At 36.5% G+C, this 16,553-nt stretch overlaps 1 pseudogene; it reads right to left on the bottom strand.

Moving 5' to 3' along the window:
- Positions 1 to 7,959: 7,959 nt before the first annotated feature.
- On the bottom strand, positions 7,960 to 13,627 carry LOC131837254 (tyrosine-protein kinase CSK-like; annotated as a pseudogene).
- Positions 13,628 to 16,553: the final 2,926 nt, after the last annotated feature.

Raw genomic sequence — 16,553 nt, 5'->3', positions numbered from 1 at the left:
GGAAGTATTTTCAGCGCCAGGAGACAGTCATTAAGATGCTGGTCCACTGTCTTCCTGTTGTTGGCCTCACTGAAATAAATTCCTTTCTTGTTTCACCACCACTTATATTATTGCTGGTACTGGATTATAAAACTCCTCAATTCTTGGATTCTTGAAGGAAAGAATCCACTAAAGAGACTCAATAGAGAGTTAAAGCAACAAAAGTTTTATTTAGCAAAGCAAAAGTACACTCCAGGAAGAGGAGTGGGCTGACCTGAGGGTGGGTAGCAGCCCATTGAGTTCTGAATTGTGTTTTTTTGTGGAGGCCTATTTGGTCTCCTCCTTCCCATCTTCTCATTATCACACCACCTTCTGCATCTGCCCGGGTTGCCTCCCCTCCAAACTATTGCCCCTGCTCTTGTCTGCCATCTTCCTAAGACTGTGTGACACCTGGCAGGGGTGAAGGGGGTGTGCAAAACCATAATGCAAATGATGTTATAATGATATTATAACAAACTTGAAATTATGAATGCACAAGGCTTTCCTTAAGTGTGCATATCCAAAGTTGGGACCATCTCTGTCGCCTGTATCTTCTGCTCAACACACTGTGCTAAACCAGAAAAGGGGCTGGACTAAGGGAGATTGGGTGGTCCTTAGCATGGAACCATCTGCCATCCTCTTTTTTACCCTCCTGCTCTTGTCTATATAACTGCCAACTCTATCAGTTCCTCTGCCTTTGGATTTTGTCAGAGGGAAGAGTGGCAGAACCCAGTCTGTTCGGGATTCCCCAGAGCCCGGTGCTCTTGGACCCCTGTGCCTTGGCTACAAACATGATTGGGTATTCTGAGCCAGAAAATGTTTTGTTGTGGGGACTTTCCCGCACATAGGAAAATACTTAGAGCATCCCTAGCCCCTGCTTATTATATAGCAGTAACGGCTCTCCTCTACCCTCCCACCGCCAGTCTCAATGAACATAAACTTCTGTAGATGTCCAAAGTATCCAGAAGTTCAAAATCATTCTCACCCTTAGCAGCTGCTTAAGTGTTTTTAAGAGAAGAAACACAAAGTATTGAGCCCAAGAGAATCCTAAGGACAGTCTACATCCTCGAATAAATGAAATACATTTTGTATTATATTTGTATTACAATGTAAAGTATGGAGGATTGGAAGCAAGAGATAGCAGTGTAGGTGAGGATGACGTTAATATTAGTAATGCATTCATCCATGTATTGCATCAATATTTATTGGATGTTAACCAGATGCAAAGCCTGTGCAAGGACCTGGAGAGTTCAGTCTGATGGGACAGATACTAAATCATGAGAGGATCATAAAGTCGCCGAGGCATGGAGTTGAGGAGCTAACCCATTTGAATAAGAGGCATCTTTCTAGTTATTCCTCTCTACAAAATCTCTTAAAATATTTTCTCCTCAGCAAACCTTTTCTAGTAGCCCTTTATACTCTGGGTTCTTCACACCACCCCTTTGAGTACTTTTTTGGTCTAATGTGGAGCTTAAAAACGGAATTAGTTTTGTTCCTTGGCATTAGCAGCAGACGGCCTCCTGCGGTGGCAGCTTGAGCCTCTGGGAACACGCACTCTCTCTCAGAGAGCAGCAGCAGAGGATCAACTGGCTTTTAAACAGAATCATATTTGCAAGTGGCCAGCAGGTTGGAATGTGATAACAGCCAGCAGACACTTCACATGGGTTTTCTCAGCCAAATCTGGGAAGCTTCTGTCAGGCGCCATTGTGAAGTGAACAATCAAAGCCGGTCTTGAGGGAGGTCCTTTCTCACTGCCACCAGGCCTGTTTACTAGCCTCGCTGAAAGAAGAGTGGAAAGCCATATGGATTAGAAGAGAAAGAGGAGTTTGATTTTTAAGACAGATTGCAAATTTTGCAGGCATTTCTCAAAAATAGATGCATTTTTTTTTTTTTTTTTTTTTTTTTTTTACCTAATCTCTCTCTCTCAGTGTGGGTAGCATCTTGACTCCGTTGTTTTTTGTGGAATCCTTTGTCTCTTTTCTTTTCAGAACGTAGCTAGGGTAGGGAGATTGTGTCTCTGTTAAATTCTCCCTATCAATTTGCTGCTTATGGAATGAATTCTGGTACTTCTGGATATAAAAATGATATTAAGATAATATCGACTGCTTTTAGTCATGTTTTCCTGAATTTCAAATGTGAGTGAGTTCTGTTTAGAACATCAGAGTGTTCAATTAAATAAGATAAATAAATGTTAAGCATGGTAAATTGAAGATTTACAAGACAAATAAATCATTTGTGTAAATTAAAATAAGTTTCCGTTGTTTGGAGCCAGACTGTCACCAAGATGATTTGGCAAAAAACTGTATGGTTTTATGGATGGTGAGATAGCCCTGTAAGAAGAAAGCTAAACCAGGAATGTCAGAATCAGCAGGAACCTCTATTCAAAATAAATAAATAAATAAATAAATAAATAAAATGCACCCTAATGAAGTAATTTACAATTGTTATTCTCAAAGAAGAGAATAAAACGGGTCCAGAACCTGCAATCATTATTAAAAAAAAACTGTAGAAGGTGAAGAAATATGTTTACTGCTAAAGTATAAAGTAGAACTTAGAAATTTTGCACCCCTTTTCTTTTTCTTTTTTTAAATGATGTTACTAGTTTTGCTTCTAGTAAAATAAATCTTATTTTAGTGGAAATAAAATGGCATAAATGTAATTTACTTTTCTGACATTTATGTGTTTGTTTTCTTTCCCCATTTAACTTTACGGGAACTATAAAACCAAATTAGTTAGAAAACCACTCCTGTGTTTAAAAATGTTGTTTGTGTAATTGGTGTATATTTTACTGATATGAGATCACCATTAGTAATAATATTGGTAGATGTAGACTGGCAGTAATATTTAGATGGTATCCCATTAACAATGTCTAATCAGATATTTATGGTATTGGTAATGGAATACATTTTATAAAACTGTGCTTATAATGTTCAGAAGTATCCTTGAGAGTATTATTAGAGCTTCCTTGAAAAACATGTCTAAAGAAGACAAGAAGTGACCAGAACTTCTTAAAAGAAGTCTCAATTTTTATTAAAGTGTTTCAGACTGGGGTGCCTGGGTGGCTCAGTAGGTTAAGCATCTGCCTTTGGCTCAGGTCATGATCCTGGAATGGAGCTGCACATCGGGGTACCTGCTTGGTGGGGAGCCTGCTTCTCCCTCTCCCTCGGTGTCTCCCTCTGCTTATGCTTGTTCTCTCTCTCTCTCTCTGTTAAAGAAATAAAATATTTAAAAAGACTATATCAAATAAATGCTTAATATTTTTGTTTTAGTATTATCTGATTGGTTTTATTACATTTAAATATGAAATATACATTTTTAAAAAGATTTTATTTATTTATTTGACAGAGAAAGAGAGCACAAGAAGGCAGAGAGGCAGGCAGAGAGAGAGAAGAGGAAGCAGGCTCCCTGCTGAGCAGAGAGCCCCATGTGGGGGCTTGATTCCAGGATGCTGGGATCATGGCCTGAGCCGAAGATAGAGGCTTAACTCACTGAGCCATCCAGGTGCCCCTGAAATATACATATTTTTAAAAATAGCAATATATCATGTTATCATTTTTCAAAATACTTTGAATAATTACTGCATCATGTCCTGGGGATGATAAAGTAGGCAAGGCCCCATGATACTTGTTTTCAAAGAGGAAGAAAATTAGCATCTGGGAGATAGCTATCTCACTCTATATATGGGCCCGAGCCCCAACAAGATCCAAGAGTTTTAGAACAATGCAACAATGGTAGACTGACCAGGGATTGATAGCAACATATATGGATATTTTATAAAATTTTTAAAAAATAATATGTTTTCTATGTAAAGGACATTATATATAACAGACCAAAGAAGGAAACTTTGGAAAACAAATACCTAGTAGAAGAAAATCACTCTTTAGATTATTTAAACAGATCATCCAATCTAAATTAATCTAATCTATTGTTCAAAAAGTATTTGTTGAATGCCTATACTTATCCAATTTTTAAATACACATATCCAATTTTTACATTTTAAATATGCAAATCAAAACAACATAGCTTACCAAGAAGTTGAAATCTTTCTTGACTGCCTGCTATTATTGAATGATTAGTTTGGTCTAGTTTTTTCTGTAGAATGGGCCTAGTAAAAGTTATATATAAGTATGTACACACACACACACACACACACACACAAAACAAAGGAGGCAGAATTATATTTGTTTAACAGAAAACCATCTCATAGGTCATTTTGGTTGTGGAAGATTGGCTCTCAATGCACAACCGTAATGAAATAGAGCAGACAAAGCAAGACATAATTGCTCCATAAAATACAGTGGGAAAAGATTAGAGATTTTAATGAAGAGAAACATGAACACAGAAGGGAGGGCTTTAGGATGAATTTTGAGTAATGGAGGACCATGATAATGGGAGGTAAATAGAGCTTAGCTAGAAAATTTGCCCATTTTTCATCAGTTATTGAGTCTATATTATGTGCTAGGCACAATTATCAGCACTGAGAAAGCAGAAGTGAACAAAACATAATGTTTCTTATAAGGCCGTTCTCAATATTGGTCATAAGGGTCTCCTCTGAAAATAGATGTCTAAGGATTGTCTGATCAGACAACTCACCCACTAGAATTGCTTTATCATCTCTCTTCTATGCAGAATCTCTGTCTATTGCTTTTAGTCTTCAGGCAAATTTAACCCTACTGTTGGTATGAGTAGTATTTGGGGGAGAAAAATTAAGAAAGTGCAGAAAACTCTAGCATGAGATTTCACAAAGAAGTAAGAAAGGAAGAGGCAGACCGGCCAAGTAGAATGTGCTCAAGGATTTACTATAAATAGGAAATGTTAGCAAAGTTGATCGTAAGAATATAAACCCTGAATAGTCACAGAAACATTGGGGTAAATAAAGGAATTCTGTCAGCCAGTAAACAGAATCTGAGCAATTTAAAAAAAAAAAAAAAAAGAGTAGGGTAACTTCAGGTGATATGTCGCTTCATATACCAAAGAGGGTCACAATTAAGATAAAATAATAAAATGTGTTTAAACAACATAGTTTAATGCCTGCCTTTGTAGATCACCAAAAAAGCAATGTCCCTTCCATGTGAGTGTTAAATAACAAATAATGGGCCACAGTAATGATAAAAACCCAGAAGTAATAGTTTTCATGTGTCAAAGTGAATCAATTTGATTATTTACCTATAATTCTGCCACAATGGTGCAGGTTTGACCTAAGTGTTTACAAGAGGATTAGGGAATAAAAAGAAAAGGAAAGCTTATATGAGATTTTTGGAGACAAGGTCATCAGTTACATTTCTATTAAATATTTTTCAGAATATTTGGATTTTCAGTCTATTGTCTTGTAATTCTGGGGCTTAAGACCAAGCAAAATTAAAGCTCTCATAAGCTATTCACACAGACTTTTATATCTAATTGTGCAACATGATTCAAAAGCTGAGAACAATGATAATTCTAGAACTGGCAAATGGCAAGTTCTTAAATATTTTCAAAGTAGTTTCACTTGGTGATCAAATCTTGAATGAAGGCATCCCTCATTTTAGCATTAAACAGTATATAGAATTTTCTGTGGAAATTATGACAGGGAATTTGTTCTAAGAAAGTTACCAATGTTCATGTATAAATTTACACACACACGATGCATAACAAACTTATGTATAAAAATCAGAAAACAGATATACTCAATGGGTGGGAAATTCATATAAAACATTTGTTCTAGGGGCACCTGGGTGCCTCAGTGGGTTAAAGCCTCTGCCTTCGGCTCAGGTCATGATCCCAGGGTCCTGGGATCAAGCCCCGCATTGGGCTCCCTGCTCAGCGGGGAGCCTGCTTTCCCCTCTCTCTCTCTGACTGCCTCTCTGCCTACTTGTGATCTCTGTCTGTCAAATAAGTTAATAGAATATTTAAAAAAAAAATTTGTTCTGTGATTTTGAATTTAGGATTTTGCCAATCAAACAAAACAAAACAAAACAGAAAAACCTACAATTAGAATAAAGCAGGTTGTGAAACCTAAAAGGAGATACTTTATTTCTAAGTGTGGTTGTCTGTATGTTCTTGAGAGAGAGTAAAAGAAAAGATGTAAGCAGAGTATAAATCCAGAGTAATATTCACCAAGGTTGAAACATGGTCTTTTCTAAGATTATATAGATATCATTTCATAGAAAAAGAAATTATGTTCACGATTTCGAACCAGGTCATTGTAAGAGAATCAAAATCAAAATAATAAAATCTAAAGATATGATTCTTTTAATATGTTTTTATATATTTTGATTAAGATGCTTTGTTTAGGACATATCATCAAATATTTTTAACAGTCAAAGTAAAAATAATGTTCAAATTTCTCCTAATTGCTGGTTTGGGGGACTAAAACTAGCCTACATACAAAAAAAACTTGGATTTTATTTTCTTTCCAAGATCTTTTAAAGTGCTTTATGTATGTGGGGATTTTTAAGTACATTTAGATATTTAAAAATTAAAATGAACTCCAGGAATGATTAGATCTTCAAGTAGCCACAAGAAAGCTGTCCTGTGTAATATCAGACTTAAGAGCATTCTAGGCCTGATAATTTCTCCCATGTGTTTTTTGTTTTTTAATTTTTTAAAAGATTTTATTTATTTATTTGACAGAGATCACAAGTAGGCAGAGAGGCAGGCAGGGGGTGGGGGGGAAGCAGGGTCCCTGCTGAGCAGGGAACCCGATGCGGGGCTCGATCCCAGGATCCTGGGATCATGACCTGAGCCGAAGGCAGAGGCTTTGACCCACCGAGCCACCCAGGTGCCCCTCTCCCAAATGTTTTTAAGGAATAATATTGCACACCACTAAAATATTTACCATTTAATTATATATTATCTTAAATGGTGAATTAACATCAGAATGTACGAGCTAAGATTTACTTTAAATATGAGGTATATTTTGGACCAGGTATATTTCAAATCTGGGGGCGCTATCCACACTGTCATCTCTGATATTTCCCCTGCCAGAATTGGACAGATGCTATGCAAGGGAATGCATAACTTTAGCATAATGAGATCTTAAATATAAATATGGTAATTGATAAATAACAAAGATGGTCCCCAAATGCAGGAAGCAGCTGCGTATTTGATAAGAACTACACTAAGACCTCAATATACATCATGTATCAGATCCTCTTAACATTTAATCAACAGAAAACTATCAAGTGCATGGTAAGCGTTTGATGTATATTCATTAAAAAATGAATGCCTATGTTTGGAGTAGGAAAGTAAGATGTGGATGCTTAAGTAACTGACCTAAGAGATTCCAAACTCCATCTTTCTGATTCCAAATTCAGATCCTACAACCACCAAGAATTTTAGTCAGCAAAGTTCCTACTTCAAATCCCAGATAATCTATGGACTGCAAGCTTGCCTTTCCTTTCAGGTCTGAGTCTCCCTGACTTAACATATGGGTGATGCCCACACCCTGACCAATCCAGGTAAGCCTTCATTAGGTATCATTTCATAGATTGTATCAGTGACTTCAGAATCATTGGGTGAAGTCACTTTCGGCTAGGGACTGACTAGTCAAAGAGTAGAACCTATTGACTCACACAGTGCTAAGACTGTAGGTATTATAAGGTAGGTATTATTGATTGCCTTTTTTGCATGTAAGGAAACTGGACTTTAGATAATTAAGCTAATAGCTGAAGTCCCATCTAGGCAAGATAGGAGGCTAGAGGAAGACTGGCCATGGTAGTGGGTATCTGTCTCCTTCCTTAGAGTAGGGTCAAGCCCCATAATCTGGTCCATGAGAGAAGGTGCCAGACTGAGGTGGGATCTGGGTTGGGGGACAGAGGGTGCACAGGCTGAAACAGAGGAAAGAGACCCATTGTTCTTCCAGGCTCAGTTCAGATTTGGATTCAGTGAGTGGAGACACCACGCCCACAAACTCTCCAAGTTCAGTCCCCACAGGCGCATGACCTGGATGGAAGTCAGCTATCACAGGTATAGTTTGTGAGTTTTGATGTGGAGCTTCTCATGTAGATGCAGGAAGGAGGGCCTTGGGGCAGAGTTCAGGTGCTTGCAATTCTAATTGACCCTGTACACTATAGGTGGTCAGCCCTGAGATATCCATCTTGTAACCCTTCCCCTGAGGGACAAGTTCCTCCAGGGAATCCTTGGACAAGGTGCTCTCTCAAAGGAGTAGATTTCCCAGAGAAAGATTCCAAAACTCTACGCTTCAGACTTGGTGGAGAATTTCTTCTCTTTCAGGGGCTCAGGGACTGTCCACTTGACCTGAAGCTTGCTTGTATCCTGTGGACTAGTGGCCTTTTTGGTAAGAAGCAAGTCACTGACCTTGGCCACATTGTCCTTGGATGCATCATGTTGCAGCAGCCCAGTCCCAGTGCACAAAGTACTTGTTCTCCAGGTATTTCATGGCCTTTCAGACTTCTAATGAGAACTTGAAGAGACAGTCTGTGAGGTAGGTCATCCACCAGGCTCCTTTGGCCCTGGGCTCAGTGATGATGTAGTTCTGCCTTTCTCCTTCAGGATCACACTCGGAAGCTGGGCCTGCTTGCAGTGGCTAAACTGTGTCATGACTGAGGATTCAGGCAGGAAGACCTGGGCATCATTTTTCACTCACTGAACAGCAACCTTGTTCCCTTGATAACTGCCCAGCATCGGTCTCCAATCCCCCTTTCCAGTGATCTGCAGCAGCTTCAGGTGGTTGGTCAGTATCCAGCTGCAGTGGAAGAACTCCTCCAGGGCCATCACTTTGCCCTCCATGAACTTTGTCTTCATGAGCTGAGTGCAGAGTCCATCTGCATGTGAGGTATGATGTCCACCAGCTGCACCAGCTCCTCAACCTGCACCTCTCGTCAGTGCTGAGCGTGCATACATGATGCAGTGATGCTCACCTTGCCATCACACATCACATGGTGTGCGGCCCATCTGGGTTAAGCAGGGCTCTCCCGTGCTGGGACCAGACCTGTCTCTGGCAGGCACAGACTTGCCTCTAACTATTGGTGCCAGCAGAAGCTCTAGGTGGTGCTGTAGCTCTGCTGGGGGCTCTCTCTTCCCCTGTTGTCTGGGGCTCATCCATCAACCACCACCAGGGAGGGGGAGCAGAATTGAGTTCATTATAGCTCTAGAGTCCTTACTGGTTAACCTAGCCTGTGCCAAGGCCTGGCTGGGACTGCTCTCCTCCTGGCCCCAGCCTACTCTGTGGTGGCCTGGCCTTGGAAAAGAGCCAGGCTTTCATGGGTCGGTCATATGGTGTGCAGCGGGGCGTAGAACTGGTCACACCTCCGTGTCTGTGATGCCCAGGGCAAAGAGAAAGTCTGCTGCAATAGCTTTCGGAAGGGTGGGGAGAGCATACCAAAACGTGATTTCAAAAACACAATTACATATGACATTCTATTTACATACTTTTTTCTATTAGTCAAGTTTCAGCTGTGAAAATGTACATTTGAAGATGCATTTTATATATAACGAGATACCTATGATATATAACAACACATAAAACTGAATTGAAATATTTCAAAATAAAATATGAGGAAATGCAGTTTATCATTAATATTTGGAAAGATTACTGTGTGAATTTTGTACAGATGTCTTGAAAATGTAGTTTATACATGCTAATACAGGCGTAATTCACCTTTAGGCAGGGAATTTGAGATATAAGCTAATTCTTATCATGGAATTATTAAAATGTCTTTTATTAAAAATGGTCATTTTTTAAAGATACATTAAACTTTCATATTCCCCCAAATTGTTTAACAGTTATTAATGGAATAATAGGGATAATAGGGCTTCATTAAGTTATTCAGTAACATTTTACTGAACAGTTACTACATGCCAAGCCTAATGCTTGGTTAGGAGAATAAAAAAATGTACAAGAGATAATTCCTGTTTTCAGCAAGGCAATAGTAAATCCAAGAAGGCATATGGGTTCTCCCCAAATTTCATTCACATATGATGAGTATTAGGATTATAAACAAGATATTAAAATAGTTCAAAGAAGAGGCCTTGGAATCAGGAAGTTATTTTGTTCCAGTTTTATTGGGGTAACATTGTATTAATTTAAGGTTACCATTGTGATGTTTGATATATGTATATGTTGTGAAATAATTACCACAATCAAACTACTTAACGCATCCATCACTTCACACAGCCACCTTTGATGTGTGCTGAGAACATTTACAATGTACTCTCAGCGGTATAAACTGAAGGTTTGAACCCTTTGACCAAGTTATTTTAAGTGGCCAATTTAGGCTTTGTTATATATTCTTTTTTTGTATGGAGATTTAGAACATATTTTATATCTAATTTGTACTTGGGCACATTCAGCATCATTTCTTTACATGCCACCCCCCAACCCCCACACCCCCAGAATTTTACGGAAAAGAAAGGTAACATCTCGCATAAACCAAGCCCAGAGTGGTAAGGTAGCCCTCCTCTTACAGCTCACCCAAAGGCAAAGAAGTGAAAGGTGTTGGCCTGGGATGAAAATTACAGATAGGATATTGTCAGAAGAATTTCTCATTCATTTCTATAGTGGCAAACACTCATTTTTTCCCCCCAAGTCCTTTTTATCTGCCATTTAGCAAGAATCCAATTACTGAGCATGAGCTTACTGCCTCATAAATAACATCCTCTTAGCTTTCCAATCACACCATTCCAATTCTGTATTTTGTCAGCAAAAGTCCTGTTTTTAAAAATAATACTTCGGCCATCTGCTTACCCATATGTGCTACACATCACTGAATGTTAGATTCTCTGCAAATTTTATAGACGGTACCACAAACTTTGAATGTGTTTTCTCTCATAATTAGCATTTTACAACCACATTAAATTGATCACAGGTAAACTGTTTCATTTTGGTGTGTTATTTTGATTGTAATCAGACTACTTGCTGCAAAGTGATTTTGTAGCCAATATATTTTACTTATAAAGAGTTTTCTTTCCTCTTTTATAGCAAATACGTTATTTTAAAGGTCACACTTGTCAGACCCATAAACTAAATCCCAGACTTGCAATGTAAGGCATCCCTCGAAGGATCCATCAGTGTTTACACTGGGGTGAAAAATGTTATCTTAGCAGCTCCATCAATTTCAATGACTGATGGTGTCATTTGCAATCTCTACAATTGGCTCCTCCCAAATGAAGGAGAAAAAGGGAAAACAACTTGGTTCAGGATTTGGTTTTCCTGTTCTCCTAAGCGCTATATATATATATATATATATATATATATATATATATATATACACACACACACACTCCTAAGTTATATATTATACATATACACACATATATGTATATATATATAAAACCACTTCCTTTTCCTAAACACACACACACACACAAGATAAACTACAAATAGACGTATAGTGATGTATAGTGAGAACTGAAGCTACCATAGTTGTTCATATGAAAAACTTTCCTACTTATGGGTGAATTAGGGAAATTTTTAAATCCCTTGGAGGCCTGCCAAACATAGGCTTTGGTGTTTTTGTAACACAACCATGAGGTATAAAACCTTTCAAGTCCTTTTTTTTTTTACCCCATATTTCCATGGTGAAAATGTAAGTTGAGCACTTCCACATGAAAGGTGAACACAATAGTTGCAGTTCACAGTTTTTAATGCAAAGCTTGATTTTGCTCTCATTCAGTTATAATGAGTCAATTCCTCTTTGTTTTATGTTTGACCCATGAGCATATGAGCATATGAGTCACCTTCTGGGTTACCAATTTGCAAGACTGCTTTCTTTCTCTCCAAAGTTTTGTTTCTTTTTTCCTGGAGATTTATTTAAATTATGTCTTTACAAAATTGAGAACTATGCAATGTGGTTATTTCTTACTGGATTTCTCACCTGAATCTACCCGGGACAGAATATTCTGCTTCCTTACCTAGTGCAGATGGGTAGGAAAAACATCAGATGTCCTAGGTTTTATTACCAGCCTTCATGGTACAACTTGACTTTGGTGTGAAGTGCCCAGGTTTTCTGCTTTTACTTTAAAGTCGTCCTCTGTGAATTCCTTGTCATCATTCCTCGTCGCTGATTAAATTCAAATGGTATCTTCTTACTCTTCTCCCTATGATTTGTCTTGATCTCAGTTGCTTTTACTGGGATGGTTGTTTGCAGTTATTGCAGTTCTGTATTTTCTTTTGGAAAACAAGGACTGAACAAATGAGTAAAGCTAGCCTTGAGAGTAATTTATTATAAGATTATAATTTACTCATTTTGACATCTTTTCACAAGTAAATTAATAAAAGGTTCTTATTACATATAAACTCTCTCAAATACAAATTTAAGAGGACAGTTTAATGGAAAGGTTTATATAACTTAACTTTAGTTATATTAGCTGCTCAGAATTCTTAAGAGATTCAGTCAAGCTAGATTGTAATAAAATTAAGGACTCACATCCTGAATGTATTCTAGTGGACATATAAGGACACTGAGGGCAACTATTACAATGAGATTTTTCTAAATTCATGCATCTAGCTAATGACCATGAAAGGACTCTAATTCAGGACTTTTGACTTCCTTTTGTCATTCTTTTCACTAATGCTAAGTTAAATTTTGTTTGCTTAAATTTAATCACACGAGTGCTATACTACACACTTTGTAAAAATTATCTAATTTTGAAAACAAAATAGTAGCTGCGAAGCAGCAACTATTATCATCTTATTTTGCAGGTAGGAAATTGAGCTTGTAAAGGTTAATATTTGCCTTTCCTGAATTCATATTACAGAAGAGTAATATGAACATCATTTGTATCCATTGCTAGACTATCTAAAAGTGTGTGTGTGTGTGTGTGTGTGTGTGTGTGTGTGTGTGAGTGTGTGTTAATGGCTATATTTACAGTCTGTCCTATTACATGCCCAAAGGCTCTTAAGAACCACATAATTAAAAAGTCAGTTTGTGGTGATGAGGTTTAGGCTTACAAAAGAGTCTTAAGGAAGTCTGGGTTTATTCTAATTAAGTGAACTACCAGGGTGCTAAATGAAATTCTGTGCTTGGCAAACTCTCTTTGCTTTTGCATGGAGTTATATTTGTGGATGAAATATTCTGAGGATGAATGTTAAAAGCCCTTGTGACACCTAGACCCTCTCCAGAATTATTTTCTGAAAACATTCTGCAGTTTGGCAGCTGCTTTGCAACCTGGGAGTGCATTTTAATTGGCATCACATAACTTTATGACTGAGGGATTTATTCCTCTCTCCACAAATTCCCGCCCCTCTTTTAGCCTATTAGTTGAAATGTTTGAGTTAATATTACAGGCATTTCCCCTTATAAACTCTTTGGGGCCACAGTGCAATGCGATGTCCAGTTTTCCTCCAGAAAAAAAAAAAAAGTGAAAATCAGGCTCTGCCAAAAAAGGAAAAGTTTTTGATTTTTAAATTTCATTTTCCCCTTTCATTGTTTTGTTTTGATCTTTGCCTACTGTTATTTGCCCAGTGTGACTCAATAAAGTTGAGAGAGAATTTACTTTGCTATCTTGTCAATATTAGCATATCAATACAATTTTCACAGAAGTAATATCTTTTGTATATTACCATCTACTGGATTTGTCTCAATACCTCAATTTGAGGCTTTCCACTAATTCTGAGTAAGCAGTTCTGCTTTTTCCGTGAAAGAATAGCTCCCATCATTAATGACATCCTGTATATTTTGAGAGGCTAAGCTCTCTGCTGTTGCTTCCAGGATTTATCTTTAATAAAACACATAATGTGGAGTAGAAATATAGTGACTAAGAACCTGACCTGGGCTTTCAAGTAAGATGTATCTAAACTTGAATTTCAATTAGGCCCTTTTGGCTTGATGTCTTTGGACAAATTGTCCTCTTTACTGTATCTCCTTCATCAATAAGTTGAGGATGAGAATGTTAAGAATGAATGAAGAAATATAAGTAAAAAGGCTTAGCACAGTGCCTGTCAGACTCTTATCAAGCACTAAATTAAGAGAAGCTAACTTTTGCAAGAAAAAAATAATAAAAGAGTTATTAATATTGTAAGCCATGAACAGACAAGAAATGAAGTTCAGAGGAATTGTCTTACTTAGAACTAAGAAGAGAATCATAGGCTTGTGTTATCTTGGATCTCACATTAGGGTAGCAAATAAAGAAACTTGCAGGGGAAGAAGAAAAATTTTAAAAACAACTACAGTTAATTAGTTTCAGATAGATAACAATGCTATTTTAAATCTTTACAGAACATTAAATTGTTTTGAGAATGCAAAATAATAAAGCACTGTGTTGAATTCATCCACTTTATGAACAATTTGAATGCATTTTATTGTATCTTTGATACCCAAGAGAATTTGAAGACAAAAACAAAACCAAAATAGAGTGCTTCTTTTTGAGAACTAGTATAATAGCCAGGGCAGAAACAAAATAAAGTAAAACATGATTAATGAAAATGCTCTAGGCTTCTGGTGTTTTAGTTTAACTGTAGAACATCATGGTTCTTAAATTCAGGTTTAAGTATAAAATTGTGTTTCCCTCTGTGATTATATTATTTCTGATACTCCCACCTATTGTATTGATAGGATGAATCTAATTATTTGATAGAGTATGCCAGTTCTAAATATTACACAAGATTTTGGAAAATGATAGAAGCTGAATTAAAGGTAATCTAGGAAAATGGACCCTTGGACATTCTTTGAATATTATATTCCATTTCTTTCCAACAAATATCTGATAAAGGGCAAACTGTATGAAACAGAAAATATTATATTAAATGAAATATCCTGGCATTCAAAGTTTCTATCTCACTGGTTTTGACTTACTAATTGAATTATTTTAAAATTATATCTGTATAATTTATAGGGTTTTATATGCAATTATATGTATGTGTATATATCTGTGTAGGCATTTAATGTATACATATGTATATATATACACAGAGAAATATAAAGCAATATATAATGTTTTATGTAATACATATTATATATAATATGTGTATATAATATAATACAAATAAATTGATCAAAACTGTACATTGCATTATAGTAACTGGGAAGAACATAGAAATTTTAATACACAGAGTTATTTTAAAATTTCTAATACATAAATTAAAAAAATTTAAAATAAAAAAATAAAAATCTATGTTATAATATCATGGCAAAAGACACTAAAAAAGCTTCTCAGTTTTATTTGCATTTCTTACTGTTTCCTATCATCAGGATATAAATTAGAATATATTGTTTACCTTTTATGTGTCAACCAAATATGAAGTCAAGAAATAAGATATGGTTTCTACCATTTAGATGTTTACCATCTGGATTGGACAGATACATACATGCAAGCATAAGCTTCTCCCTAGTAAAGAGTAAATGATGACAGTGAAGTTAAGCACATGGATTGTATGGGTTGCAGAGGATCTGGATAAAACAACATTACAAAAGATAGGATTAATAAAAGAAGGCTACAGAAAAAGGAAATAATTGAGTTGGAAAAGTTCTATCAGTATTTGATGGAAGAAAGAGAAAGAAAGTGGTTTAGGAGAGAAGAATGAGAACAAAGGTAAAAAAAAAATATATCATGTTAGGGGATTAAGACTACACTTACCTTGATGAATATTGATGTATGGAATTACTGAATCACTATATTGTAAACCCAAAAATAATATTACACTGTATGATAACTATATTGGAATTAAACAAACAAAACAGGAAGAGAAGAAACATTTAGAATAGACCAGACTCAACTTGTATCTTAAATTGAGCCCAGCCAAAGCTAACCTGAATTAGCCAATCTCCAGATGCACGAGTAATGGTAAATTACAATTTTCACACGCACACACTCACACACATTCAGTCATTTTAGAGAAAGAAATGGCCAAGGCCTACTTTTCGAAGAGCTAGAAACTGTGCCTAGTTGCCCAATTAGAAACACTATATGAGTGAGGTGTAATGAAAACCATAGAGTGAATATATAAAGGAGGGAACCACAAGAAGAGACCATGTCTCTTGCAAATGTTGCAGAATACCACCAACATCCTTGCCATATGCTACGTGTTTAATGGTGCAGATCTTGAGTCCTACTCCAGTATTGACGCATGTCCTAACAGTTAAATTCTGTTACCTTCCCTGTTCACACCGACCCAGGGATTCTTCTCTGTCCTAAAAACTGAGATCTTTATTATGAAACATCCCAAAGGCCAGTCTAAAAATTTATCTTTAAGTCATAGAAAATATGCAGTCATTTTTTTTGATATGTATTTGACTATACATTTGGAATTGAGATAAATAAATTTTAAATTATATTGATAGACATAGGAGTTCAAAATCAAAGGAAACTGTGATACTATATTTTATGCTCACTGTATCTCAAAAATTAGGAAGACTTTTGCACAATGCTTTATGAAATAAATATTAATAAATTAACATGTGCCCAAAAGGCTATGATGGTCACAGTCTCCAACATTTATATAACTAATTTTATATAACTAATTTTCAGGAATTCTTGAATCAGTTACTGTTGTTATTGTATGGTTACAAATACTAAGATGGCTGGAAGATCTATTGTACTGACAAATGAAAGCACATACTTTTGTGGGTATAAGTCATATCTAGCTTATAATACAG

The sequence above is a fragment of the Mustela lutreola genome, chromosome 7 (genome assembly GCF_030435805.1).
Source record: "Mustela lutreola isolate mMusLut2 chromosome 7, mMusLut2.pri, whole genome shotgun sequence".
Classification (NCBI taxonomy): domain Eukaryota; kingdom Metazoa; phylum Chordata; class Mammalia; order Carnivora; family Mustelidae; genus Mustela; species Mustela lutreola.
Note: the sequence above shows the minus strand (reverse complement) of the source record. Positions and strands in the feature narration are given on the sequence as shown.